The 27,594-nt window shown below is 39.4% G+C and overlaps 1 protein-coding gene across 3 annotated transcripts in view; it reads right to left on the bottom strand.

Annotated features, from left to right (window-relative positions):
* The window catches only part of LOC141807526 (cadherin-20-like), a 153,727-nt gene that overhangs the window by 105,457 nt on the left and 20,676 nt on the right, over window positions 1-27,594 (bottom strand). The window contains exons 1-2 of one of the 3 annotated variants that reach the window (XM_074693614.1): window positions 20,099-20,145; window positions 19,716-19,991 (exon numbers count right to left, since the gene is read on the bottom strand). The gene's annotated coding sequence lies outside the window, so the exon portion shown is untranslated. Of the gene's footprint in view, window positions 1-19,715; window positions 20,148-27,594 lie in introns of those variants that run through there. The other 2 variants (XM_074693613.1, XM_074693612.1) reach the window with 2 other exon arrangements.

The raw sequence follows: 27,594 nt of genomic DNA, 5'->3' as shown, positions 1-27,594 counted from the left end.
TTCTAATGGAGTGAGAGGGCTTCTTTGAGGTTCACTGACTTTGAAGGCTTGTATTTCAAAAACCGTGTCTCAAACGTCAATTTCCTAAACAAATTTTGTGAAGCAGAGTCCAATCTGACATCTTAGTGATTTTCAAGCCAATACCACTTATGGTTTCGAAAGAGATTGTTTTTGTAGAACGGGCAAAAATGTGGAAAAGTCTTGTTTTGAGCAGGTAATTTGTGCATCTCCATGAGACAAAAATTTTTATCGTTGGTTTCATCTTTCTACGACATTCCTATCCCCCTTATAGCCATTGCAGTGTTTTTTTGAGTGCCTGGATGGCGCTAGAGAGAAAATTATGGGATGTAGGGTGTCAAGTTTGTTATCAAATAACATTTTTTGAGGCATGTGAGTTGTGTGCCAATTTTGGTGAGTTTTACAGCTTTGCTAGGATAAATAAAAACCCCAAACCATACTTTCTTGCATCCATCAGACCTTGACACCCACAACTTGAGCTGATTTTCTCTCCTTCGTCCTCACTTTTGGTCTCCACCAATCTAATGTGTCTCTGCTACTTCCTTTCTTTGTATGATTTCACATTTCCTTGCTGAGGCTTGAGGTGTTTCCAGTCCAGGAGCTTTATTTTCTCACACACACACAGCGCTGTTCTGTCCTGCCCGCCCCGCTGGCTCACAGTGGTCCGGTCTTGCCTCAGTAACGCCTCAGCTTCTACCTCTGCTGCCAGCACAGCATCACACCTCTGTGACATTCATACTGAAGGTGAGACGGTACAGGTGAGGCATGAATATTGTGTCTTGAACCGGCAGAATGAAAAGGGCTTTGGTTTCTTATCTTATCCTGTTGTGGTGGAAGAATCTGGTTTCAAAGCTTCTCAGTTGGAAACTGAAACCTACAGCTGAATCTAAAAATGAAGCAATGAGACAGGAGAGCATGCATGTTCGCTATAGCTGCTAAAACCTGCTGAATCTCTGAAAATAACTCTTTCACATCAGTAGGAAAGCAACATTAACTTTTTGTACTCGATTTTAATCAAGATTTAATTGAAGACTTTAACATCATCTTGTCCTCCGTCTCTTAGGGCCACAGTCAGAGTCCACTGACCACATTTTCTTTGTTGAGCCTCCAAATCTCTACAAATAGACGGAAATAGTAACAAAAATATATAAAATGGAAAAGATGACACCTTCGCTGAGACCAAGGGGCGCATCCTTTGCAAAAAAATGTAGGAAAAATGGACAAACTGCATCACAAAGAGGAACATTGTGCAATATTTAGGTTTTGCACAATGCTAGGCTGGCTGCAGAAAGACCAGAAACCACACACACCAAGCCAAAAACTGAATTTTACAGCATCAAAAAAACACGTTTAAAGCCTGGTTAAAAAAACAAAACAAAAACAGCATGAGTCTGAATCGCTAATTTCTCCATTGGCACACAATGTCAGGGTGTCTTAAAAAGTATTAAAAAGTCTTAATCATAATGTTATGAGGTATTATATTTTATTGATGATCCATGAATATTTATTTTCCTCCTACGATCATTCTGCTCGTCACACTCATCATGGACAAGTGTGTGTTTGTTTTGGAACAAATTTTCTTTGTTCAAATCAACTTTTTTACCAGATGCAATGCGACGATACTAGGTATTTATCAATACAGTTACGTAGCACTGTTGTTTGAGACGTGACAACAAGCAAAGTTGTAATTTTGTGAGGCGCGGGCTGTACGTAGCTCTAGCAGCCCAACATATCCGTCAGCTAATGTGACAACAAACTCAGTCTGTACTGTAGTTTAGTAGCTGTCTGTATGTAACGCTGATAGAAAGCAAATAACACAATCTCAAGCACGTCCTAAATTTTGACAATGATGAAATAAAATTCTTGTTTTTTTCTGTAAGTTGGCCGTTGAATAACTGCTGTTACTTTTTGAGGGAATGGTAACGTCAGTTAATCTGCCTCAAGTTTCATTTATTCTTTCAAGCTTCATTCCTTCTCAGCTTACCTCATTCATGTTAAAATGCAAACTACAGCTGTCAAAGATCGGTTGCTAACAACAGCTTTATGTCGCGATAAGGTCTTAGGACATTTGGAAGGTTTTTAATAAAGTCTTAAAAAGGTATTGAATTTAACCTCATGATTTCAGCATAAACCCTGAATGTACAGGGTTGATTTTTTTTCTCACTCTGTGGTTTAGGAGATATTTAACCACAACTTTATCCAATCGGAGGTGCAGCTCAGCTCACATGACAGATGGGTGTCCTATAGAGGAATTATTTGTTTTTCAACAGTATAATGGTTTGTCAACTGACGTGGAGGAGTTAACCACCAAATAACACATTTTTAGACTAATATCATCACTTATACGGATGGTAAACAGCTCCCAGGTTTGTGAAATAGCAGTGAGTGGACAGATATTGGGTGGACAGACGTTTTTAGCAGAGGAATCCGGCGTGTACCCAGAGAGTAATTTAAACACACAACTGTCACTCCATGCTCATGACTGCATTATCCGTGGACACTTAGCAGACTGTGACAGACCAGGACGTAAACATGTGTCAATACATCAGAAACCCTCCCAGACCAAAAAGAGCAGACCGGTTCATAATGAAAGAACCAGAAACTACGTTCAGAGTTAATTATTCACCCGCAGACGTCGCTGGTGTTTCAGTGTAAAGTGTGACCCTGTTAACTGGTGACTCTTGGCCGTTAATCACTGATACTGCTAGCTGAGAGTCACCAGTTAGCATGGTCGCTATTATCTCCAAAACACCGGTTGTTCTGTGACGGTCAAAACTTGATAGACGTTGTCTCTGTTGTACAGTATTGTTTCTAAAAACTGACCACAGAACAACCGAACATTTTTATGCTGATAACAGGTTGAATTTAGTGTTTAAAAAATGCTAACTTGTCTGAATGAATGGAGCTAAACACTGCTTCTGCGTATCTTTATAAAGACATAGACTAATAATTCCTCTATAGCTATTAGAAACAAAGCTCAAAGCCCGCCTCTTGAGTCAGCATTTCCGATATGGCCTCCGCCAAGGATCCGCTTCAGTACTCTGCATCTGGAATACATGGGTGATGTCATGAAGACTACATCCATATTCTAAAAAAAACAACTTATGTTTAAAAATATAAAACTGAAAGTGTTTTTCATGCCCTAAGAAAAATAAAAACACTTCAGGCAAAAAAGTCTGTACACAGGCTGATGTGCAGCTCCACCGTTGAACCGTTGCATTCAGGAGAAGATGACTTTAAAGAGCTGTGGTTAAATGGTTTCATAGAGGAAATATTAGAAGTGACGAAAACACTCAAAGGAATCAATTTATCTTCAAAGTCGCTGAATGCTCCACTTCTCCCAAACAGATTTGATAAATAAACATCTTAAGCTCCTTTTTCAGCTGCTGCAACTCACAACTGAAGACCACTACAAGTAAAGAAAGCCTTGTCAACACTGTAGATTGTCAGTTTATGTAAATCTTGATATAGATATATTAAAAAAAGAGCATGAAAGTAGTTTCTTTGACACGTGCAGGAAGGCACCGTTTGCAGAAAGTGAACATCTGAAGTAAGCTGTGTTTGTTTTTAATTCATTTATGCAGGAGCGGATGAATCTGAACTATTTTATTCCAGCACGATAAAACAAAAAGAGTCTGACTCTTTTTTTTTCACTTCAAATAAGTAGAAATTCTTTCCGTTTCAGCAAACAGTGGAGAAGAAACAGATGTGAGAGTTTTCTTCTCTGCCTTTGTCTTCTTTGTCTGCCTGACTCTCGCTCCATCGATCGGCTGCTCTGGGATACGGAGGAAAATAATGTTTGAGGAAAGGAGCAGATGAAAGCTTTCCCAGCCAATCAGAGAGCCGACTGTATCGCACAATAAAATATGTTTTTCAGAACTCGAGTCACATCTTTTCTAAGACAGGGAGAAGAGGAAAGCTCTCTAAACTTCCATCAGAAGGCTGTCATGGCGTGACGCGCTGACTTCCCTCACAGCTGCAGATGATGCGGGTGATAGCTGCAGCACTGGGCCCCTGTGAAATGCGGAAGGTATGTCGGGTGTGAGTGTGTGAGTGTGTGAGTGTGTATATGAGCACTTGATCTCAGGCTTCCCTTTCATCCCGGCATCTGTGGCAGGCTGCCACGGGCCCGTATCATTTCACACACTACACCTGTTGGGATGAATTTGATACCTGAAGTTAATGGATTGAAGTTCAAGGAGGAGAACGCGGACAGGAAACTTTTTCCAGAGGTCAGATTTCATAAGCAATCTGCGCTGATGCAAACACACACCCACACACACACACCCACACATGTATTCACAGGTTGTGGACAAAGGAGAGAACACACAGACACACACGTACACACTAATACAATACTGTGGTAGCAGCTTTCACATCAAGCCTGGACATGAAAAGGAGCAGAGACCAGCTCCGGTTACTGCAGGAGAACACAAATGATCCTGAGGAAAAAGGTGTAATATGTTTTTCTTTTTCTAAATTTAATGGAAAAGTCGGCCATGAGCCAAGGAGGAACAGATTGCTTTTTTGTTAAGAGTGTAACAAAGAGGCCATTTTTTTTAACAAACTCTACTTTATTAGCTGTAACCTGCTGAACTCTGCTAACAAAGCTCTCTGAGAGCTGAAAGCTGCTCTGAGCAGATGTATCAGCACAGGCCAAAGCCTTTTCTGTAAAACAGATTTATTTCATACACTTAAAAGTTTGGCTAAACTTTTTTTTTCTTTTTTACCTCTTCTGCTAAATGAGCACAAAATGTAAGAAAATTACTGTTTGGTAGATAATTTCTTTATTATCAAAAAGCTTCTCGGTGATTAATCTTACAATACTAGAATTTCACTTTTAAATTTAATTTGTGGGATGACTATCAGAGCTCACTGTGTTGATCAGGCCCGTGAATGTTTGCCGAATCTTCTCTTGCCAACACCAAACAGCTGGTTTTGAGCTTTTGTTGCCTCATTGTCAGCATCTGTTGAGCGTTGGAGCGAGAAACTGTCGTAGGAACAACAATTAAATCTCCTAATACACAAACACTTATCAAAGTTATTTGTAGAAAGTTCACTCTGGAAATACTGTAAAGAAACAAAATCATTCTAAATAAATGCAAAGTACAGTCCAGTGTGACTTATATCTGTCATTTTCTTCTTCATGACGCTTTTTTTAACTGATACAACCTCAAAATCATATAATTATACTACGGGCTGACTTATAGTCCAGAAAGTATGGTGCTGAACTAACTGAAAATGTTTAAGTAGACAGTGTCTCCTGCTAGTTTTTTTTTTAAGTTTAGTTTTTATATTGTCAATTCATCTTCTATACCCCTTCACCACTTTCATTAAATGCAATAACAAACTCCTTCTTTTATTATTTTGTCTTGATTAACTACTTGTTTTCATCTTAAAGAAGCACAACTTTCCCCGAGACTGTTTCAAAGGCATTAATCATATTAAACATAATTATCCAACAACAAAACTGTGGCTGGTGAAAATGCTGAGTGGCTAGTAACTCTGGGAAACCACTAGCCACAGTGGCTGGTGAGCAAAAAAGCTAAGGTCAAGCCCTGGCTATAACAGAGGATATCAGAGACAGGCTGTGAAGTGAGCCTGTTAGAGCTCAAGTTGTAACAGTGACTCAAAATGTAACACTGACCTAAAATGTATCAAGCTGTTACATTTTGGGTTCTGCATCTTGCCACATTTAGATCAGTTATTACATTTTGGTATGTATTCCATTTTTCTTTTTTTTACATTTCAGGTTGTTGTTAAATATCTGACGTGTCAGAACCTGAAATGTAACAATGACCAAAAATGTAATTATAAACAAAATGTAATAAAATCCAAAATGTAACAACTGACCTAAAATGTATCAAGTTGTTTCATTTTGGTTGGTATTCCATTTTTTTATTACACTAGACTTAACACCAGTTATTACATTATTCTTCAGTTGTTACATTTTGGGTTTTACTGCATTCTTTTTTAATACATTCATAGGTTGTGGTAAAATATCTGGCATGTTGGGACCTGATATGTTAAGACATAAAATGTAATTTTAAACAAAATGTAATACAACCCAAAATGTTACAAGATGCTGAGCCCAAAACATATTAACTTTTTGCCCAAAATGAAAGAACTTGTTACATTATTGTCAGTTATTACAACTTTTTGTTTGTTTGTTTTTTGTTTCAACTTGTGTTTTTATTACAAATCAGGCTCTAGGCACCCAAAGAAGACTGTTCCCTCAACCTGTGTCACTTTATTTGTTATCTAATTTGGCCATTCCACACAGATCCAGGTATCTGGGAAACTGTATTTTTTATATACATGTAGGCCTTTGATGTTTTCTGAAAACTCCAGCCAAAGATAAGACTTTTGGAAAACTCCGGTTTTATGCATATGACTGGAAACAGAGTTTTTGGTTGTCAAATGTCACAGCTGAATGACAGGGGGTTCATTCTGATTGGCTGGTAAGGGTTTCATGTCTGAAAAACACCAACACATTTGAGTATTGCATGCTTCAAGTTGCACTTAGCAGATTTGTGTGGTTACATGTGAACGAAGAGGGAGGGATTTGCTTTCGAAAATACCTAGCCTTTGAACGCTGAGTTGCATTAAAAAAGTATGTAGCTGTGGTTTTTTAATATTGCAGACAAACATTTGTCGAGTCCCTTCAGTGAGTTGTGTCTGCTTCGCTAAGACGTGGTTATAGCTTCATTTCTGAAAACATGTGTACCTGGTGAAAACTGATCCATCGATAGCTACAGGAGGTGGTGATGTGCCTCCTTCCAGCTAGGAACTATCATAACGTTAGCCCGTTTGACAACTTCTGTTGGATACCAAAACAATTCGCTTACTCCTTTTTATGCATTTATGCTTTTTAAACTTCTGGATCCAGGTCTTGCATGCAAACTGTGGAGCCTGCACAGAACAGCAAGGCCAGGCTAGTTTGGGGCGGATTAAGGTCCAAACATACTATGAAGAATCGATCCCTAACCCCATTATCTCAGCTCTTTCAGCCCAGAGATGAGAAACTGAGTCAGATCGGAGTAAAACTGGCTGCGTGTTAAAATATCTTTTTGTCAGACCTGATAATCTCCTCTATTATCCTTCATTTTTGTCATTTTTATCCTTTAAATTGGTTTTAATTTGTATATTATTTGGCTGAAGTAGGTTTACTGCAGGTCTAGTGAGGACTGTGAGCCATAATGAACCTGGTCAGTTCTCGTATGACTTGATCCGTTAAAGGCCCTGCTTCCTTTCCACCACCAACACCAACACCAACACACGGTATATATGAGAATAACCACAGAGAGATGGATAATACACTTGAATTAAACCCATTAATAAGCCTTAAAGCTTTTAACTATCTGAGCTGCTCCAAAGCTCAACAGATGGCGTGAGTAAGGGGAGAATGGTCTGATACTGTGTGCTGCAGAGTACAGAAACTTAATGGATCTGTGGCTCAGATTTATGGCGGCTCATCCCCTCCATTGCTAAAGGAGAGAAAAAGTTGACTGGAGCTCACAGACTCCAGAGACCATAATTCATTTCTGGCTGCGCCCCGTTTTATTCGCTCAGAGTACATCGGTGAGTACTGGGCTCCTTTTTTGGGCCAATAAAACATAATGACTGTCTGCCAGGACCAAGGTCACGCTGCTTTCTTTATGCAATGTGATGCTTATTTTGGCCTTGGCTGAAGGTCGATGAGCTGTTTATTTCCTGCCTGCGCCTCGCAGACAGACTGTTAAAAATAATCAATAGGGGGTGGTTGATTCGGAGGTAATTGCAGATCATAGTTTATGAATATATTTGAGCAGCTTTCCTTGAGCTGTAATCCAGAGAGTGAGTGAGTGGGGAGAATATTTCTGCAGGTTTACAATCAGCGCTTTGGGTGTTGTATAAATAAAGCTGGTGAGATTTCAAAGGTAGGAAGAGATTTCTCAACAACCCAGGTTCATATTTCAGAAAGAAGCAGCTTTTTTAACATCATCCTGCTCATCAAACTGAACATCTTTTTATGTCACGAGGTCTCGAGTAAGATAAGATTGAGCTGCCTGATGAAGAAAAACACACTTTAAGGTTTCCTTAAGCTATTTTGAAGCTTGTCGTTGTAAGAGTCGTGGTGTTAACGGTGACACTAAGGCTAAATTAGACCTGATATTTGAGCTGTGCATCTGATTTTTAAGTTGAGCCGAGTTTTGGTCTGGTTGCATGTCATTTGTTGAAGGGCCGGTCATGATCAGATTAGAAGGTACATTTTCTGACTCTGTAGTAAGAAAGCCCTTAATGGCTCAAATACACTGGATGCATCTCCGGTCCGGCTCCTCTCTGTCGAGTCTTGACTGCGTTCATCAACTCACACTTGCTGTGTGTTCAGTTTAGCATGTTGCAGGACTACCAGACATCTGGAGTCACAAGACCGAGGCATATATGTGACCTTCTTACTCCCTAACATCCTGGTCGTTGCCTGAGATCCTCCAGCAGGCCCCTACCACTGGTACCAAAATGTAGAGTGGTCACAAAAAAGAAAGAGCCTTTGCTGTTCAGGCCCCCAAGCTTTGAAATTCCCTGCCTTATACATTATTTCATTGTTATATGTATGTGATCTTAACTGTATTGTGTTTTATTGTCAAGCACCTTGTGACTTTGTTTTGAAAGGTGCTATATAAATAAAGCTGGATTGGTTTGGATTGTATTCCCATCCCAGTGATGATCTTCTCCTCATTCATGTCAAAAACCTCAAACCTGTTAACCCCTGGTATTGCTGTGCTCATCATGTCAGTTGGTTGTCATAGTCAAGATAAATAATATCTGGTTTTGACATGGTTTGTTTTATTTTTAAAGTCACTGGCTGTTTTTAAGAAGATCCTGTGCAGACTTTCAGCTCTGGTTTCCGGCAAAATTTGGATTTTTGAGTATATGGTAAATGGTAAATGGACCAGTATTTATATAGCGCTTTTAGTCTCACACACTGATGGTGGCTTTCCTATGGAAACCATCAGTCTTTAACTAACATATTCATACCCATTCACACACCACTGACCAACAGTGGGAGCAACTCGGTGTTCAGTGTCTTGCTCAAGGACGCTTCGGCGTGTGGCTACAGGAGCTGGAATGGAACCCCCAACCTTCCAATTGAGAGGCGACTACTCTACCACTGAGACACAGCCGCCCCCAGCCCCCAGCCCCCAGCCCCCAGCCCCCAGCCCCCAGCCGAGTATATGCTGCGACTAAGGCTGTGGCAGTACACAAATTTTACGATACACGATATTTGGCTCCCATTACGATATATACCACGATACTCAGCCAGGGATACGATTCAATAGGATTTGGTTAACTTTTATCATTTTCTGAAAGATTTCAAAGGGACAGTGTAATTTTAGTGACACCTTTGACTGGTCTATTGACTTGTATTGATTTAACTGAACTGAACACTGACTGACTTCTTCGGTGTAAAGCCAGTATCTAGATGGGTAACAGCGACACCAGCTGCTGGTTGACCAAATACCTCTTTTTGCAAAGTGAACGGTGAGGGGTGGCGGGCAGAATGAGACTGAATGTATCTATAATAGCGGCTGAACAATCTACACTTTCTGTGGAAAGAAAATATTTCTTGAAATTGCAGAAGGGATAAAACAGCTCAGCCATAGCTGTGAACTGCTGGGGCAGGGGCGATTAGTCAAAAAAATAGTTGGGACTTAAAAATTTCAATTAAATCCAAACAAATTTTGTGACCATCACACTTTCTGATTTTCTGACTAACAGGCCTACTGAGAATAGAAATTTTGCTCAGCACGTCAGCCATTTCTGGCTGAAAGAGCTTTTGCAAAATGTTAGACTGTGTCTGAAGGTATCATGGAAACATAAAGTGAACACTTGCAATTTATGTGTGCAATTTTGTGTAAAAAACATTATTTTCACTGTTTGCACAAAAGAAAGCACAAAGACATCAGAAAAAAAACTACCAGAGTTCAAAAATAGAGCTGATGCAAAAGTACAAGAAAGCTGCAGTTCCTCGAGTGTCCACTTGAGGCTGGCTACAAAAACCAAAGAGCCCCCATAGACACCCATATGAGAAGCTCAGTGTTACAAACAAAGAAATTACTGCTGAAAATCGTGCATAGATTTGCATAATCATGAGCATGGAAGAACCTAAACTCTGGTCTAATTTTTTGCTAATATCACATCTTTTTGAAGCACGCTGGAAAACCTGTCCTACTTTTCAGTCTGAGCACTCTTTGCTTCAAACATCACCGAGGAGTCAAACTTTGCCACTTTAGCAGAAGAAAAAAGTGCACTTTGTGAAAGAAAGTAGTTACTACAACACTTTTCCAGAGGAGTCTGTTCGGTGCTTAAAGTTAAAAAAAGAGGCTCAGTGGGCAAATAAAATACAGCAGCCAAAAATACAGCAGTAATTTAAAGTGTCAGCAGCATCCCTGCTAGCACAAGTCGACCTTAAAGAACACCTACAGCAAGTAATAAGATCTCTCCTGAGGCACTGTGGGTTTTTAAACAAAGGCAACACTTCCACGTTCCCCTCAGCGTATGTACAGTACAATAATGTTTGTCAGTGTGTGATATACGCGTGTGTGTGTGAGCGATTGTTTGTGTGTTAGTCTGAACAAACTTGCCCTGATCAGGCAGCAGAAGACGCAGGTTTTCATTTCATTAAGCTGCTCCCGCGACTCCCTCCGAGCTCAGACAGTGAATTATTTCATCCCCTCTTGGTTTGAAGAAAGTAATCATGTTTTCACTCCTTTCTCCCCTGAACTGACTCTCAGGCGATGGATCTTTTGAAAATGAGAGTTGCTTAAAGTAATAGACAGAAACGCCTCATCTCTGAAATTAATTTGAATTGATTCTCCCCAGTTTCTTTCCCGCTGCTGGAGCAAGGTTTTCAGGAGGAAATTTGAATCGTCCAAGGCCACATGTAGAAATCAATTTGGAAATGAGGCTGACGGGAGAGGAGAGCTGTCTGTCTCTGTGGTCCTCACAGTGGACCGGGGGGGAGCGGGCTGAGCACATACCGACCCTGCTCCAAGTGTTGCACGGAAACAAACCGCAGAGTTGCTTTGTGTTCACCGAGAATCGATTGTTTCCTTGAAAAGAAAACACATCTCTGTCCGAGTTTCTGTTTGGCTCTGGTTCAGCTTGTCCAGGGTTCACAAGGATTGTCTTTATTTGTCTGCACACATGCTGCTCACTGTGATGATGGAAAAATAATCCATAAATCATTTCAGGCTGGCAGATGTGGATGAAGATTTGTCCATCGCACAGGCAGAAAAAAGTGGGATCAAGTTACCAAAAGACCAAACATAAACATACGATTGGAAATCAGACAAAAAAACAACTGACCCCCAAGACTTTAACTCCTTAACGTCTCATCTTAGTCTTAGTCTAATGTCTAAGTCTTGTAATGAGCTGAAGCTGAAGGATCTGAGTCGAATGTGCTCTGGTGTTTGTACATAGGAGATCATGTTTAGTAAATAGGTGGTTGTGAGAAATAGAATAGAATAAAATAGAACAGAATAGAATAGAACAGAACAGAATAGAATAGAATAGAATAGGATAAACACTATTTATCCCTGGGGTGGGGGGGTGGGGGTGGGGGGTTGGGGGGGGGGGGGGTGGGATTCAGAGTCACAGCAGCAATTAAGAAAAAAAAAGTAACAAGTTGGAACCCCAACATGCAAATAAAACTTGTTTTCCTTTTTATCAGTGTTTCATTTAATCTTTAATTCTAAAATCAAAGTCAAAATATTTTAATTTATATTTATCAAATTTAATTTAAATTGATAAATAAATTTAATTTAACAAAACATTAAAATTAAATAAAATATTTTAAAAAATATTTCTAAAAGAAAATAAAAAATAAATCAATCAATAAATTAAACAAATAAATCAATCAATAATACTAAATTAATACATGAAAATTAAATTGAATTAAAACAATTTATCAAATTAAATTAAATAATTCAGATTTAATTTAGATTTTAAATGAAAATCGAAATTCCAAGACATCAGTTGGATGAATCTTCCAAAAAATGCCCCTTGAATTCATAAATTAAAACTCAGAGGCTCAAAGCAACAAACAAATTGCAGACGGCTACTCCCAGTACTGACAGCAACACTTCAATTAAACCATGTTTTTTTTTTTAGCAACTTAGTCTTGTTATGTTTTTAAATCAATCACAATGATAGTACTGAGCAGGTTTCTTTCTTCCGACAGTATAAAAAATGAACACAGAAATATATAAGTATAGAAAAAATATAGAGGTTTAAATATTAAAATATAAGGAAAATAAAGTAAAAATGAACAAGAAGACAAGAAAAACAGCCTATCAACACAGTGCAGTGTTGTAACAGCCTAAGTTATAAGATGTGAAGAATGTTCATGGACAGGGGGAGACAGGGGCTACTGCGTCCTTCAGTCGCAGACACTTGAATGTATGCCATCTACTGTAAATACTCTATTTAACAGTAGTTCATGCCTTTGTCTGTGTCAAACAAACAAGGGAATAAATGAATAAATACAACTTTGTTGTGCCGCGCTCATAGTAAATTGTTCTTGCTTGGTATAAGCTAACAATGCTAAAAACAATTGGTGCTAACAAGTAAAGTTTCAGGCTTTTTAGAAAAAAAAACTTATATCTCAAATTACGCTGACGCCAAAATCCAAGCGTCAGACCTGTCAAGGAAATTTATTATTTGGGTGTTTCTTGTTTTATTTTAATAAACCTTGTCTCTTGTGTTTTTCACTTCCTGTTGATCACCAGGCCTCTCCCTAATGTGGTGCACCTTTGTCTTTTCATGCTGAGTCCCTTTTCCTTCCTCGCTTCTCTGCCCGATTACCACCAGTCTCAGCAGTCAGGGGTTGGGGTTATCGAGTCTTCCTTATCCTTGATGGTAGACTCATGCTTGACCGACTGTTCGTGACCTCCTTCCTGTTTTAATGCCTGTCCGACCTCTGTTTTTTTTATCCTGTCTTAATAAAGACCACGTTTCCCGAATTATCATGTGTGTCTGAATCTTTGCTCTGTGTCTGACACTGAGTCAACGTCATTTCAGATATGAGCGGATATCTCCTTTGAAACTTTTAAATATGTAGCAGAACTAAACTTTTTCTCTTCTTTAAATTTTAAACCAAGATGTGAGGAGTATGACAGCTGGAGGACAGCTTCTTGAGGATACTATCATTTTTACCACAGTGTCAACAGGCAGACATTTTTGACTTCTTTCTCTCTGTGGATTGGTTTTATATCATTGTAGGTGATCAGGTTGTTCTTGGCATTGCTTTTGAGAATCAGTTATCACTGTAACAGGGTTTTGTCCAATCAGAAGCAAGTATTGAACACAGCCAAGAAACAACTGTAAATAAAAAAAAACAGGTGAAAATTTGATTCAATTTGTTTGTCTCTTCCATAAATAAAATCCCAAAGGTGAGTGAGTCTGAGGTAAACTATATTCTGTACTGTTTTCTTTTCAGAAGGAACCATTGAAATGTACTTTTTGATTTTTCTATTGCATCTTATTTTCCTGCCTAAAATTATCATACTGATGAATAAAACTCCTTCAACTGGCAAAAAAATTCTTAGGTGATGTGAAATGTATAAATCCACCCCTGATAAAGAAACAAAAAGAAGCATCAGTTGTAAAATCTTTGTTTTTGAAAGAGTTTTGTTCGTTTCTTGGGGATATGTTGTTCATAACTTGGCTTTAATGAGATGCAATCTGTGTAGAAACAGGATTCAAAGTCAAGAGTTTATAAGTGTAGTTTCACTTCTAAATCCAAAAGTTAAACTTTTTCTTCTTTGGAGAATTTTTTTCGCTTTTTACCAGTAACAGGAGCCTGAGACTCAGAAAACTGATCCAACATGTGCATTGAAGTGTTGTGCTTGTGTTGAAGTGGAAACCAGAGGTCATCCATCAGCGGCTCCGACGGATGAGTTACAGCTCCAACAAAAGACGCTTCTCTGCTGAGAAGAACTGCGAGGGACTTTCATGTACTGAAAACATACGTCTACTTTGTCCAACTTTCTACCCTGAAGCTCTGAGACTGGATTTCTGCCTTTGTTAACCTGGATGACATCTAACAAACCTCCCCCTCTGGTGTTGAATAACGCTGAGACAAACAGGCCGTGTTATGATCAAATGAGCCAAAAAAAAGTGTTTTCAAAAGGAACAAAAGCTTTGTGGAGGTCATACGACACCGGGCTCAGCTCAGGCGTAACATGGCAGGTGTACAAGCGCTAACACACTCCCACCGCTGCCTTCGCCTGCCAGGCCGGGCTGATTGACACCAATGTTTCCCAGACCACAACAATGCCAGCAGGGTCCTTGTCATTCCTCGTGCTCTCAAAGGGGCCGTCTGGTGGGCCATAAAGACCATCAGGCTCCCAGCCCCGCAGTCATTCAATTAAGAATTTACTGGGCTATTGATTCCACCACAAGCAAAGTGTTTCACGTCTTGGAAACAATACGGAGGCTTTTACCAGCCTTTTAGCTGAAGGGTGACTCTGTCTTCAGTGTGTAGAGAGGCATGAAAAGGCTGTAGCGTGATGGATTCACTTAACACGAGCCCGCTCCAACCTTCGTCTTTCAATCCTCTCTAATGGCTCCTTTTAGTTACACATCATGTTAAAGTCGGCTGTGCTTCTTACAGGAAACCTATCAGGAAATATTAACACATGATTTGTCAGCATGGATCATCCAGGGTCTATCTGAAGACATTAAACCAAAGATGTCAAAGTTGGAATCGCAATAACAACTGAACCAGACTGATCCTAAAAAGACCTGACGACAAAAAATGGACAATTTATCCACAAGTTTCTGACCTTTACAGTTAATTGTGAGTCTTGAACAAATCACGGCTCCATTTTCTGCCATTTCTTTCATTTTCGAGAAATTCACCTTGCGGTTAATGCAGCATTTTGCCCAGTAGAGTACTGGTCATGGTTGAGGAGCTAATGGTGCGTACACGGATGCACAGAACATGTAGAGTCGAGGCTTTAGGGATAAAGTCAGGAAAATACACTAAATTGATGCCAGGGACTAAAACTACTTCACAACGGCTGAAATTGGTGAAACCTTTGAGTTTTTAGTCCAACATGAAGTCAACTGAAGCCATGGGAGTGCCTCAGACCTGCAATGTTATAAAAGGCCAGCAGGGGGCATCTCCATCTGTGGTATTAAGAGGACTGATGGTGGATTAGTCTAGGGCAGAGTTTCCCAAACCTTTCAGCCTGTGACTGTAGACCCTCTGACGTGAGATTACACTAATAGTCCAATCAAAAAAAAGACAAAAACAAAACAAAAAAGGTCTAAGATAATTAATCTAGCTGAATTGTATAAAATTAGACTACCTTTGTGCACATTTTGTTGTGGTTCCTTAATGGATCTGCCTCCACTGATACCATTGATATTCTGGTTTGGTTGCCTTTACCGTTTTCAACAAAGAAACTTGGAAAACAGATATAAATATATAACAGAAATAAATAAATAATATCTGTTTGGATGATTTTGCATAAAATCAAACCCCTATTTTTGCTTATATTTTCCATAATAATGGATGACATATGCAATTGTAAGTAGTTTTTGATTTTGGAAGTCATTTTGTGATCCCTGTCAGTGTTTTGCCACCACCCCAGAGGATCCCAACAAGGGATAGATACCTTTCACAGTTGAAACGATACAGTACCAATGCCTGGTACCTGGCAATCAGTACCAGTACTCAACGGTACCAATTTTCTGTACTTTTTTGTGTTAATGTGTAAAAAATATCAAATTGTTTGATAATAAAATATATATATTTTTCAATTTAGCACATTTATTTTCCAATATATAGCCTTGCAATACTGTGTTCATGTCCAGCATGGAAAATCTCCTTCTCTTTCACTCCCTCACAGTCACAAGGATGCATTTAGGTACCTAAACATGGTACAGTAGGTAAAAGTGGTAGGTAACAGTACCTAATTCGGTACCCATCCCTAGTCCCAACCCCCACTTTGGTGACCACTTGTCCAGGAAATAGTTTTAACTTTTTTTTGGTCAATCTTAACTATTCAAGTAGATTCTGATCCCATTCAGTGTCAATTACTCCTCAACATAAGGGATGCCACTGTATTTACTGGCATATTGGCGATAACCCATTTAGATGCTCTCAAATGGTGTATTTCAATACCATGTTACTGGTTCATAGTAGAAGGAAGTAGTGGCTCCAGCTGCAGAATAAACCACGTTGAAGGGAGACGCACTTATCATGAAGTTTTCTCATCAGTTAGGGAGATTTTGTGACTTTAAAAAGATGGTGAGTGTCCAATCTTTGTACGTTTCAATTTATATTCCCTTAACTTCACTGATAGCATTGTTTTTATACCCTAAGTTTTGCAAAAACTAAACGTATTGATATCATTTTTGGTTGAGATAATCTTGCAATGAATTACTCCCCTTTCTGTCTAAAATATTGGAATGTGCCAATGTCTTTCTATTAAAAACCCAACTTTCTTCTAATAATCTGTTCAAACCATTTCAACCTCCTCCTCTTGACCTCACTGCAGCTTTCAACATCACCAACCACTCCATCCTCCTCAAACAGTGCTAAACATCCCTGGCACTACTCTACTCTGGATCAAATCATACCTCACAGACAGACAGTAATTCATCAGGTCTCAATAACTGTCCCACAGCTTCCATGTCCCAAGGCGTCCCCCAGGGCTCAGTGCTTGGTCCCCTCCTCTTTACTCTCCACATTCTCCTAATTGGTAAAATCAGCCGCCGTCATGGTCTCTGCTTCCACTGCTACACTGATGACATCCAATTTTACATCTTCACCTACTGCATCACTGCTCTAACCCTCTTTATCCTGAACCATTAACTAAGCACATCACCAATGTCACTATGTGGGACCTGCCCACTTTCAAAACCCTCACTAAAACCCTTCTCTTTGGAAATGAATGACTGCCTCTTTTAATGAATGACTGCCTCTAAATGTATTTTATGCTTTTTATTCATTTTTTCATTAATCTGTTGTTCTGTACAGTGCTTTTATCCTTTGCATCTCTGTGTATTCAGAGAAGCACTTTATAAATAATATACATTATCATCGTTATTAATTAGACAATCTGACACCCTGACAGCTCTACATACTGAAGTCATTGTTTCCTCTGAGGCTGGGCGACTCGTGAAAGCCTCTGCTTTTAGTGTCATTACCGCCTGATGAAAACCAAGATGACAACCCACAAATGCCAAATTTAACGCTTCAAGACAGCCGTCCACAAACAGGAAGGGATGTCACAGTGGTTGTGTTCACTCTCATGGAGGAAAAACAATAAACTAGTCCACACAAAGCTGCGAATCTGCACACCATGAAGGGACTAAACACGCTTGGCGTGAACTTGAGTCATGTAGTGAGAGGAAGAAACATGAGGGATAGAAGATGCTCTGCAGCAAGGGTCTGCAACCTTTACTTTCATAAGAGCCATTTTGCTTCAGCTTACCTGGATTAAAGTCATTAAGGAGCCACAAAGTCGACTTTATCTTCACAATAAAGACAATGAAGTGACTAAAATTCTATTTGAAGTAAAAATCTAGTGAATAATCGAAGCTGAAGTTTTTTTTTTTTTTTTTAAATTTATGAAATTGTTCATGTGATGCCCTTGTTTTTTATTTTGAGTAAATTTAACAACATTTCAAAAAACTTTGGAATTTCAGAAGTTTACAAGTTTTTAACATTTTGGAAATTTCAAAAAATAATGAGTAAAAAAATCAAAATTAAAAATAATAGTAAGCTCAACATTTAAACATTTTGCAAACAGTTTAAAATATAAATAAGGTCAAAATTAAAAAATTTACAAATAAAAATCATTAAAAAAAATTGTCAAAAAATTTAAACTTAAAAAATTCAAAACACTTTAGAATGTAAAAAAACTACAAAAAACACATAAAAATATTTTTTTTAAATTTGCAAAACTGTCAAAAAAATTGAAATTTAAAAAAAATTGAAAAATTTTAGAATTTAAAACAAAATTACAAAAAATGAAAAAAAATATAATTTTAAAATTTGCAAAACTGTCAAAAAATTGATCAAAAAAACTTAAAATTAAAAAACTTAAATCATAAAAAAATAATATTTTTTATTTTTTTTAAATAAATGTTACACAGGATACTTGAATTTGATAACAAATATTTAAAATATTGTACAACACATTGAATTTTTTGGGCTGTGGGTGTTGTAGAGCGATCATAGGCCTTACTGCAAGATGTGATACATGTTTAGTTCAACAAAATGTTAATGCATGGTTCTATCTAATGTCTATGTCGTTAATCACAATCCTCTCAGTAAGAAAATTAAAAAACCTTTATTTCAGTAATAGTTTTTTAATGCTACACTCTCACTGCAAAGGACTCAATGAGATGCAGGTTGCAGATCCCAGCTCTGCAGGGCTCAGGAGCTAGCTGCTAGCTTTTTGTGTTTGAAACAGGAGATTTAATCTTGGAAGTTGGTGCTTTAAAACCCAAAACAAGAAGCTGCTAGAATGCTTGATTGTAAATTAACGCCTCTTAAACGCCAAAAAGGGAAGACATAAATTAATTCTGGCATTCACAAAGTGCTTAAGGCAAAAGTAGTTTTTTATTGTCCCCACGTAAGAAACTCGACTCACACTCTTCTTATTGTCTCTAAACTAAAAATAGCTGTGCTGTTTCTGAGCCCCTTTTAATATTTGATCCTCTGTTTATGAAGCCTTCAGGTGTTTTAACTGAAATAAACAAAGGCTAAAAGGATTTAAACCACGTGTTAAGTTTTCTTTTGAACCTCCTGAGACCCCCGCACAGCTCACAAAGTGACCTCATGTTGAGCACCAAATCCACTGCAGATAAACCAACCAGTCCTGCCAGAAGTCTCCTCTTTTTAATGGAAAATGCTGCCTCAGAAATCCCACCATATTTGTCCATTATTCTCCGCTGAGCCTTAACAAATTGCAACTGTTGAACAGGAGAGGAGCTGATTAAGGAGCCAATTGAGACAGTAATGAAGGCGCGAGGGGGAGGAGCAGCCGACAGGAGAGTGAGTATCAGCGGTGAGGAGGAGAGTCGAGAGGGGCCGGGGGAGAGTACATGTTGATGCTTAATGAATTCGGTCACGGCTCGGCACAATGAAATCTTTATCCGCGGGGGGATGAGGCAGGGGACTTGGCAGAGCCCCGTCGCATCTCGGCGAGGGTGAAAAATAGAAATCCCACTGTCCCCTGTTGGCTCTCCCTCATGTCAGCTGCCTTGGTTACTGAGTCTGCTGCCAGCGAGCCCCCCCATGGCCGCTCCAGCCCTCCATCACTCCTCCTTCAGCTCCCCTTTTACTCACTCTGCATCCAACTCTCCTTCACACTTCACTTTCTCTTTCGCTCCCTCCCTCCTGCACACTTTAACTCATTTTTTCTCTCCGTCTTTCGTCCAGATTCGCCTCTTTAAACTCCACTCTCCTTCACCCTTTTGTCGCACCGTACTTCAACGACACAAACGAACCGCTTCTGTTCCTAAAAATTGATAAATAATCCTGATATCTCACTCATACAAAGTCAAACAGCCTTTAATGACCTACCTTTGGACAAGTTGTAAAGAGCACAGCATGCAACGTTTGATTTGTTGTTTGGGATGATTCAGGGATTTGCACTAAGATGGAGAAAAAGTCAGAGATGTTGAAATCCTACCTTTAAAAGCTCGTAGGTTTCAGGTCTCCAATGCAACTTTTCTTTTCTCCCCCTGCAGCCGAAGCTTCTGCAGCAGTTTTCTCACTTCCTCCCTCTCCTTGAGGTGTAACTCTGTTCTTATCTCTCAGTCTTTCCAGGTGAAGATGTTCATCTGGTCAGTCATCCAGCTGACCTCCCGTGCAGAAGCAAAAAAAGAAGAAGAAAAACAGAGAGGAAGAAGAGCCGGCACCTCCTGATCAAACTCCGCTCCGTCCTCGCTGCTTCTGCCTCCCAGCGCTGTGGGTGAGAGAAGTGGGAGACAAAGTAATCTTCAGGTGAAAAGAGCGAGTCCCTCCTTCCTTCCCTCCCTCCTTCCCTTCTCTTTCTCTCCACCTCCTCTCTACCTGCTCAGATCTGCGAAGTGGACGAGCTCACGCAGCAGCTGCCTCCTCTCCAGCTCTCCCTCTTGTGTCTGAGCGCTGCGCTGTTGCTGCTACAACCATTCCCCCTCCTCTGCTTTCTCCCTCCATCCCTCCATCCATCCCTCTGCGCGCAGCTCATGAATGTTTAGACGCGGCAGTCCTGGCAGAAAAGGCACCAAATTAACCCGCAGGACTCCAAATATACACACTCCTTCACCCCTCTCACTTATCCCTGAGTTTTTCTTTTCTTCTGGCGGCGCCGGCGACCTCTGTCACAGCGTTTGTGACCCTCCTGAATAGTACAATCAGTTCTCTTTAAGCGGAGTGATAGTCCATTAACTTTGTGGTGCCCGTTTGCCTCTGGATCGTATCAACAGACTGTCTGAAGCCAGGATGAAAGAGGAGATTACGCTCTAACATCCATGATGAATGTGCAACCAGGGGCGGCAAATGTTAGATTTAACCGCCGCACACATGAGCGCGTATTATGAGGAAATTGGCTCATAAAATAAGCATGAGCAAAACAAGAAATATGTATGATGAATAAGTAAATATTTACCACCCTGCTCCCTCGGCTTATCAATGATTAATTGCCCTTTGACGATTCTAATTGGACTTAATTGAAGATATTGAGTCACAGGAAAACAGATAAAAATCATCCAGCGATAGAGAGCTGGGTTTGTGTCCCCGCAGGCTGAGAAGTGTTTCCGATGAGCTCAGAGGCTTGTAAAAATAGAGATGTCTCCCACAAATCAGAGTCAGAGTCCGATTCAAGCCTGGGAGACAGAGGATGAGAGAAATCTGACGTCATGCTGAGACTTCAGACAACAAAATCTGCCCCCACTCACACGATAAGTCTTTGAGCGATGATAACTTATCTTATCATCAAGCTCAGAGGCAGAAAAATCAAATATTTTGGGAGCTTTTGGTGAATCTTTTAGTTTGTGTCAACACAACTGGTCTCGCATGCAGAGAAATGGTTTGAAAAGAAAAACATGATGCTCTCCTCTGATAAAAAGTATCATCAGCATAGAAAGTGAATGTAGAGAAACCAGGCTGCTTTCACAAAGTGACATCACACCTTTACTCTAAAACTTCAATTATGACTTTTCTGAGAGTTTACCCTTGAGGTGAAGACTGAGTCCTGTTAAAGATGACATGTTCTCAAAGCAATTGAGCAGTGAAAAGGAACCTTAAGGAAACTCAAGAGATTGAAGAAGTAGTGAAAAGTCGTTGGCTTGTTTGCATGTCCAGTCGTTACACAAATGGGACCATATGTCACAACGTACCGTTATGGAACATCCCATCTGTCTGTAGCAGTCGTGGCATGCACGATTGCCAAAAATTAGCCAACTCACTAATTGCCCCATGAAAGTGAGGCATGTGCAGAACATCATATGTCCAGAGAACTGCCTGGAAAACTCCCGTCCAACGAATATGAATTCTGTAAGAGATAAACGTGAATAAATATGTGTCCCCTAAATCAAAATTTGCTGTATATCTACATGAAAATCATACTTTCTCTAAATATCTCTTCTCTGTGCATATTTCCTCTTAAAAGATGACACATAAGCATGACGCCTACCATCTTTAAAACAGCCTAACATTTGTGGCACAAAACCCTGCCGTTAGCACCTGGAACAGAGGAATCTTCTTCCTTTCAATTAAACACTCTGTTGGATGGTTAACCTGATACATGCATACTGCTAATGTAACATACACTCAAAAGCCACTTCAATTGCCTGTTAATGGAAATGAGCAATGGCCAAAGTCTTCAGGAACAATCCTCCACTTCATCTGCTGCATCCTGTCAAAACATTTATAAAACTGGAACACCCATGGTCTGGTTTCTGGGAAAACTAGACTCATGAACTCTTACCAAATATTATCACTGCCAGGCTGATAGTAGATATCTGATTTCCCAGAATGTAAGCTTCCGAATGCTTCTTGGAGTACCATCTTATGACAAACTGAACAAACATCTGCCCAGCTAAGAAATCTTCTTTCACACTTTTTAGCATGAGACGCCACGCTGCGATCAATCCTTTAAAGGTGCTGTGGGACGATCCATTTGGTGTTGATTACAGTGACACCTGTGGCAAGAATTAGAAATCCCCTATTGTCATAAAGACATGACTGTTTCCAAAATGTGAATCTGTTTTGAAGGAGATCTTCCTTTTAACACTTCTCTACTTTGTTCAAGACAAATTTTCAGAGAATTCAGGGTACAGGGTTGGGCGAGGGTTAGGGCAAAGCATCATGGTTAGGGTTAGGGCAGGGGGGGGGGGCTGCAGCCTGCAGCTCTTTGACTCCTTTGCAGTGGATCCTTGTAGCTTTAAAAAATATTACTGAAATGAAGAATTTTTTTTTACCAGACAGTTTTGATGATAAAAATGACACTAAATAAAATCATGTGTGAACATATTGTTGAACTAAATATGCATCACATTTTGAAATAAAGCTTTCTTTTTTTCAGATTTTTTTTTGACTTTTTTGAATTTCATTTTTTTGACATTTTCCTAACTTTAGAATAATTCCAATTTTTTTTCAAGATTTTGCTAATTTTTGAAATTCTTGCAAGTTTCAATTTTTTTTTAATTCTGCAATTTTTTTTTGTTTACAAAAATACCACAATTAGAAAGAATAATCTTTTTTTAATTGAAACATATAAATTTGTTTTCTATTTAATATCAGAATGTTTAATTTGTTTTTCTTAATACATAACATTTTGACAAATTCTCGATTTTCAAAATTCTGGGAATTTTTTGCAAGTTTTTTGTGCCAATTTCAGAAATTCTTAATTTTTTGAAAAATTAAGAATTTCATTGTATTCATTAAATTTCAATTTAATGAAATGTCATCAATATCTTGCAAAAACAGCCTATCACTGCTCTATTAAGCAACATTATCAATAATTATTAGCATTGGGTGAAAAAATTAATTATTTTTGGAATTTTTCATTTTTTTTTGCTTTTTTTATTTAAAAGGTTTTTTTTTTTATATTTTTCCCAATTTTTGAATTTTTTGACAGTTCTGGAAATCTTAAGAATTTAATTGTTTATAATTTTTGCAAATTTTTGAAATTTGAGCTTATTTACATTTTTCAAAAATTTTAAATTTCATGAATACTTCTAAAATTTTAAAACCTTTTGAATTTTTTGTAAATTTATTTAAAATAAAAACTCAGACATTACATGCACAGTTCTATAAACACAGAAAACTTCTGCTTTTAAGAATAATTATTTTCTAGATTTTTACTATCTTCAGAATTTTATACACTTTTTTTGTCTTTATTGTGAAGATAAAGTAGATTTTGTGGTTCCTGTATGACTTAAATCCAGGTGAGCTGGAGCAAAATGGTGCTTATGAAAGTAAAGCTTGCAGACCTCTGGGTTAAAGTCATGTATTTATTTGTACTTTCTTAGAGCTATTGTTTGGAACGTGACAACCACCGGTGCTCTGGGATGTGTCCAACATCTCCAATCAGAGCTAACGTAACCTCACTCTTCATTTCATTGATAGACTCTCAAGTTTGAACAGACCACTGCAGAATAACTGCTGACTGTGGGTTGGAGTCAACATTAGCCCAAACAGTTTAACCCGTGTTGTAGCCCAGGCTTCATCACTCTCCTGTTTAGCTTCCTTCTGCTCTGACATCCCAGGAAATCCTTTTCTTGAAGAAAAAGGATGGGTCTACCTTTCCAATTAGTTAGATCACCTCTGAGGAGTTAAGAGGAACCGGATAACCAGCAGTAACCAGTTTGACAGCTTCATTGTTGGAAACATTATCTGAGCCATAGGAAGCTGAAGCACCTGACCTTTGTGTCTGTGTTTTGAGTTTCTCGTTGAGCCGGATGGAAATCATGAGGAGTGTTTTACATGCGTTACACATCACTTCCTCTGTTTAGCCCCAGGGCTTATTGTGAAAGCTAAACTGCATGATATCGATCCCACTGAGGTCCCGCTGTGGCTAACACAGCTTGCCTCGTGTTGATTTAACGTCACACACCTGTCTGCTAAGCGCACAGTGTGAAGCATCATTAAAGAGCCGGAAATCAGAGTCGTTTTGATCCAGCGTAGGGTCCATTCTGTGAAGGGCTTTATTGTGTCAGAGGCGGCCTGAGTCATGTATGCGTTCAGCAGAAAAACAAGCTGCACGTCGATCTCCATGAAGCTTCTGGCTGCGCCTACTCAAAAGCAGAAACCTTTGAAATCAAAACTACAGCAATCATCGAATCTTTGAGGGGAATTATCTCCACAGATGTACGATTTCATGCTGTCCTCATGAGGGCTGTGATTATGTTGACGGGAAAAACATCTGTGTCACTGCAAATTACAGCACATTTCATCATTTCAAAATGAAACACCTGAAACGCCTGATTTAGGTTATTTCCGTAAGATTCCACAACAAGCTCTTCTCATTCCAGGATAAAATCGAGTATTTGGTTCAAAAAATCTGAGACAATAAAAAGCTCAAGTTAAGAGAAAGCTGCTGCCTCCATGATGGTCTCAGGAGAAAGTAGTTTTCAGGTCTGAATTGGCCCACACACACACTAACGCACACACACACACACTCACACACAGAGTGAGTGTGTGATTGATTTCTTCGGTTTATCCCCAGGAGATGAGAAAGTTTGCATGTCTCGCTCCCTAAACCTATAAATCACATCGATCAGGCGGGATAATAAGGCCATGCCTACACATCCCCAGAGAGAAGGATGAAAAAACAATTAAAGCAGCACGGTAAACCCACACACACTCACACACACTCACACACACTCACACTAAAGGGAGACCTAGATAGATATCCAGGCAATAAAAAAATGAAGGCAAAAAGAATAAAAAAATGAGGGTGATGCTCGGATGAGCTGTCAAAAGGTGCAGAAACAAAAAGTGTCAGAGAGAGAAATCATTAAATATAGGGCAGAGAAAGTTTTTTTTACTCACATAAATCTATTTTATTCTGACTTTATTTCTCTGTTTTGACCTGCTGAGAATATTGGAGTCGTCAAAACAGAAGATGGGGGGTCGAAATTGAGTTTTCAGGTTCTGTGAGATTTGAATCTCGAAATATTTAGGGCCTGTCTCCATTAACAGCTGGATAGACAAACCCTTCCTCAATCTTGTTATCTACTCTTTGGAGGCTTTCAGTGACGTCATTGTTTATGGGATTGAGCTATGGCCAAAGTCTTCAGGAACAATCCTCCACTTCATCTGCTGCATCCTGTCAAAACATTTATAAAACTGGAACACCCATGGTCTGGTTTCTAGGAATACTAGTCTCGTGAAGTTTTACCAAATATCAGCTCTGTCAGGCTGATGGTAGATATCTGGTTTCCCAGAATGAAAGCTTCAAAATTCTTCTTGGAGTATCATCTCAAGACAAACTGAAAAAACATCTGTCCAAATATGAAATCTTTTTTGACATTATGAGCATGAGATCAGTGCATTTAGACGTGCTGTGGGGAGGATCCATTTGGTGTTGATAACAGTGACATCTGTAGCCAGATTCAGAAATGTATTTCCAGGACACCATCATCCACTGTTGAAAAGACGTGACTGTTTCCATAGTGTGCATATGTTTTGGAGAAGATCTTCCTTGCAACATAACTTTACTTTGTTTGAGATAACTTTTCAGACAATTCAGGGTAAGAATTGGGCGAGGGTTAGGGCTAAGCACCAGGGTTAGGGCTAAGCACCAGGGTTAGGGTTAAGATTTATGGTTAGGGCTAAGCATTAGGGTTAGGGCTAAGCACCAGGATTGGGGCTAAGCACCAGGGTTAGGGTTAAGCATTAGGGTAAGGGCTAAACACCAGGGTTAGGACTAAGCACCAGGGTTAGGGTTAAGCATTAGGGTTAGGGCTAAGCACCAGGGTTAGGGTTAAGCATTAGGGTTAGGGCTAAGCACCAGGATTGGGGCTAAGCACCAGGGTGAGGGTTAAGCATTAGGGTTAGGGCTAAGCACCAGGGTTAGGGTTAAGCATTAGGGTTAGGGCTAAGCATTAGGGTTAGGGTTAAGCATTAGGGTTAGGGCTAAGCACCAGGGTTAGGGTTAAGCATTAGGGTTAGGGCTTAGCACCAGGGTTAGGGTTAAGCACCGGGGTTATAGCTAAGCACCAGAGTTAGGGTTAAGCATTAGGGTTAGGGATAAGCACCAGGATTGGGGCTTAGCACCAGGGTTAGGGTTAAGCATTAGGGTTAGGGCTAAACACCAGGGTTAGGGTTAAGCATTAGGGTTAGGACTAAGCACCAGGGTTAGGGCTAAGCACCAGGGTTAGGGTTAAGCATTAGGGTTAGGGTTTAGCATTAGGGTTAGGACTAGGCACCAGGGTTAGGGCTAAACACCAGGGTTAGGGTTAAGCATTAGGGTTAGGACTAAGCACCAGGGTTAGGGTTAAGCATTAGGGTTAGGGTTTAGCATTAGGGTTAGGACTAAGCACCAGGGTTAGGGCTAAACACCAGGGTTAGGGTTAAGCATTAGGGTTAGGGCTAAGCACCAGGGTTAGGGTTAAGCATTAGGGTTAGGGCTAAGCACCAGGGTTAGGGTTAAGCATTAGGGTTAGGGTTTAGCATTAGGGTTAGGACTAAGCACCAGGGTTAGGGCTAAACACCAGGGTTAGGGTTAAGCATTAGGGTTAGGACTAAGCACCAGGGTTAGGGCTTAGCACCAGGGTTAGGGTTAAGCATTAGGGTAAGGGCTAAACACCAGGGTTAGGGCTAAACACCAGGGTTAGGACTAAGCACCAGGGTTAGGGTTAAGCATTAGGGTTAGGGTTTAGCATTAGGGTTAGGACTAAGCACCAGGGTTAGGGCTAAACACCAGGGTTAGGGTTAAGCATTAGGGTTAGGACTAAGCACCAGGGTTAGGGCTTAGCACCAGGGTTAGGGTTAAGCATTAGGGTAAGGGCTAAACACCAGGGTTAGGACTAAGCACCAGGGTTAGGGTTAACATTAGGGTTAGGACTAGGCACCAGGGTTAGGGCTAAGCACCAGGGTTAGGGATCAGGTCTGCAGCCTGCGGCTCTTTGAATCTTTTGTAGTAGCTCCTTGTAGCTTTAAAAACTATAATTGAAATAAAGAATTTTTGTTTTTTCAACAGACAGTTTTGATGATTAGAGACACTGACACTAAATGTAATCATGTGTTAACATATTGTTAAACTAAATATACATCACATTTTGTAATAAAGCTCTATTTTTTTATTTATTTTTTTCAGATTTTTTAACTTTTTGGAAATATTTAAAATTTCATTTTTTGACATATTTCCAAATTTAGAAGAAAAAATCTGCAATTTTTGAAATTCTTGCAAGTTTCAAATTCTTGGAATTTTTGCAATTTTTTTTGTAAATTTTAACATTCCATTTTTTTGTGGAATTTAGCAAATTTTAAAAAATGTTACAGTCTTGAAAAATTTTGTTACTATTTAAAATCAGAAATTTCAACTTTTTTTCCTAGTTTGTGAAATTTTGACAAATTCT

The sequence above is a fragment of the Halichoeres trimaculatus genome, unplaced genomic scaffold (genome assembly GCF_033239565.1).
Source record: "Halichoeres trimaculatus isolate MK-OKI-2021-1 unplaced genomic scaffold, fHalTri1.1 fHalTri1_scaffold_18, whole genome shotgun sequence".
Lineage (NCBI taxonomy): Eukaryota > Metazoa > Chordata > Actinopteri > Labriformes > Labridae > Halichoeres > Halichoeres trimaculatus.
Note: the sequence above shows the minus strand (reverse complement) of the source record. Positions and strands in the feature narration are given on the sequence as shown.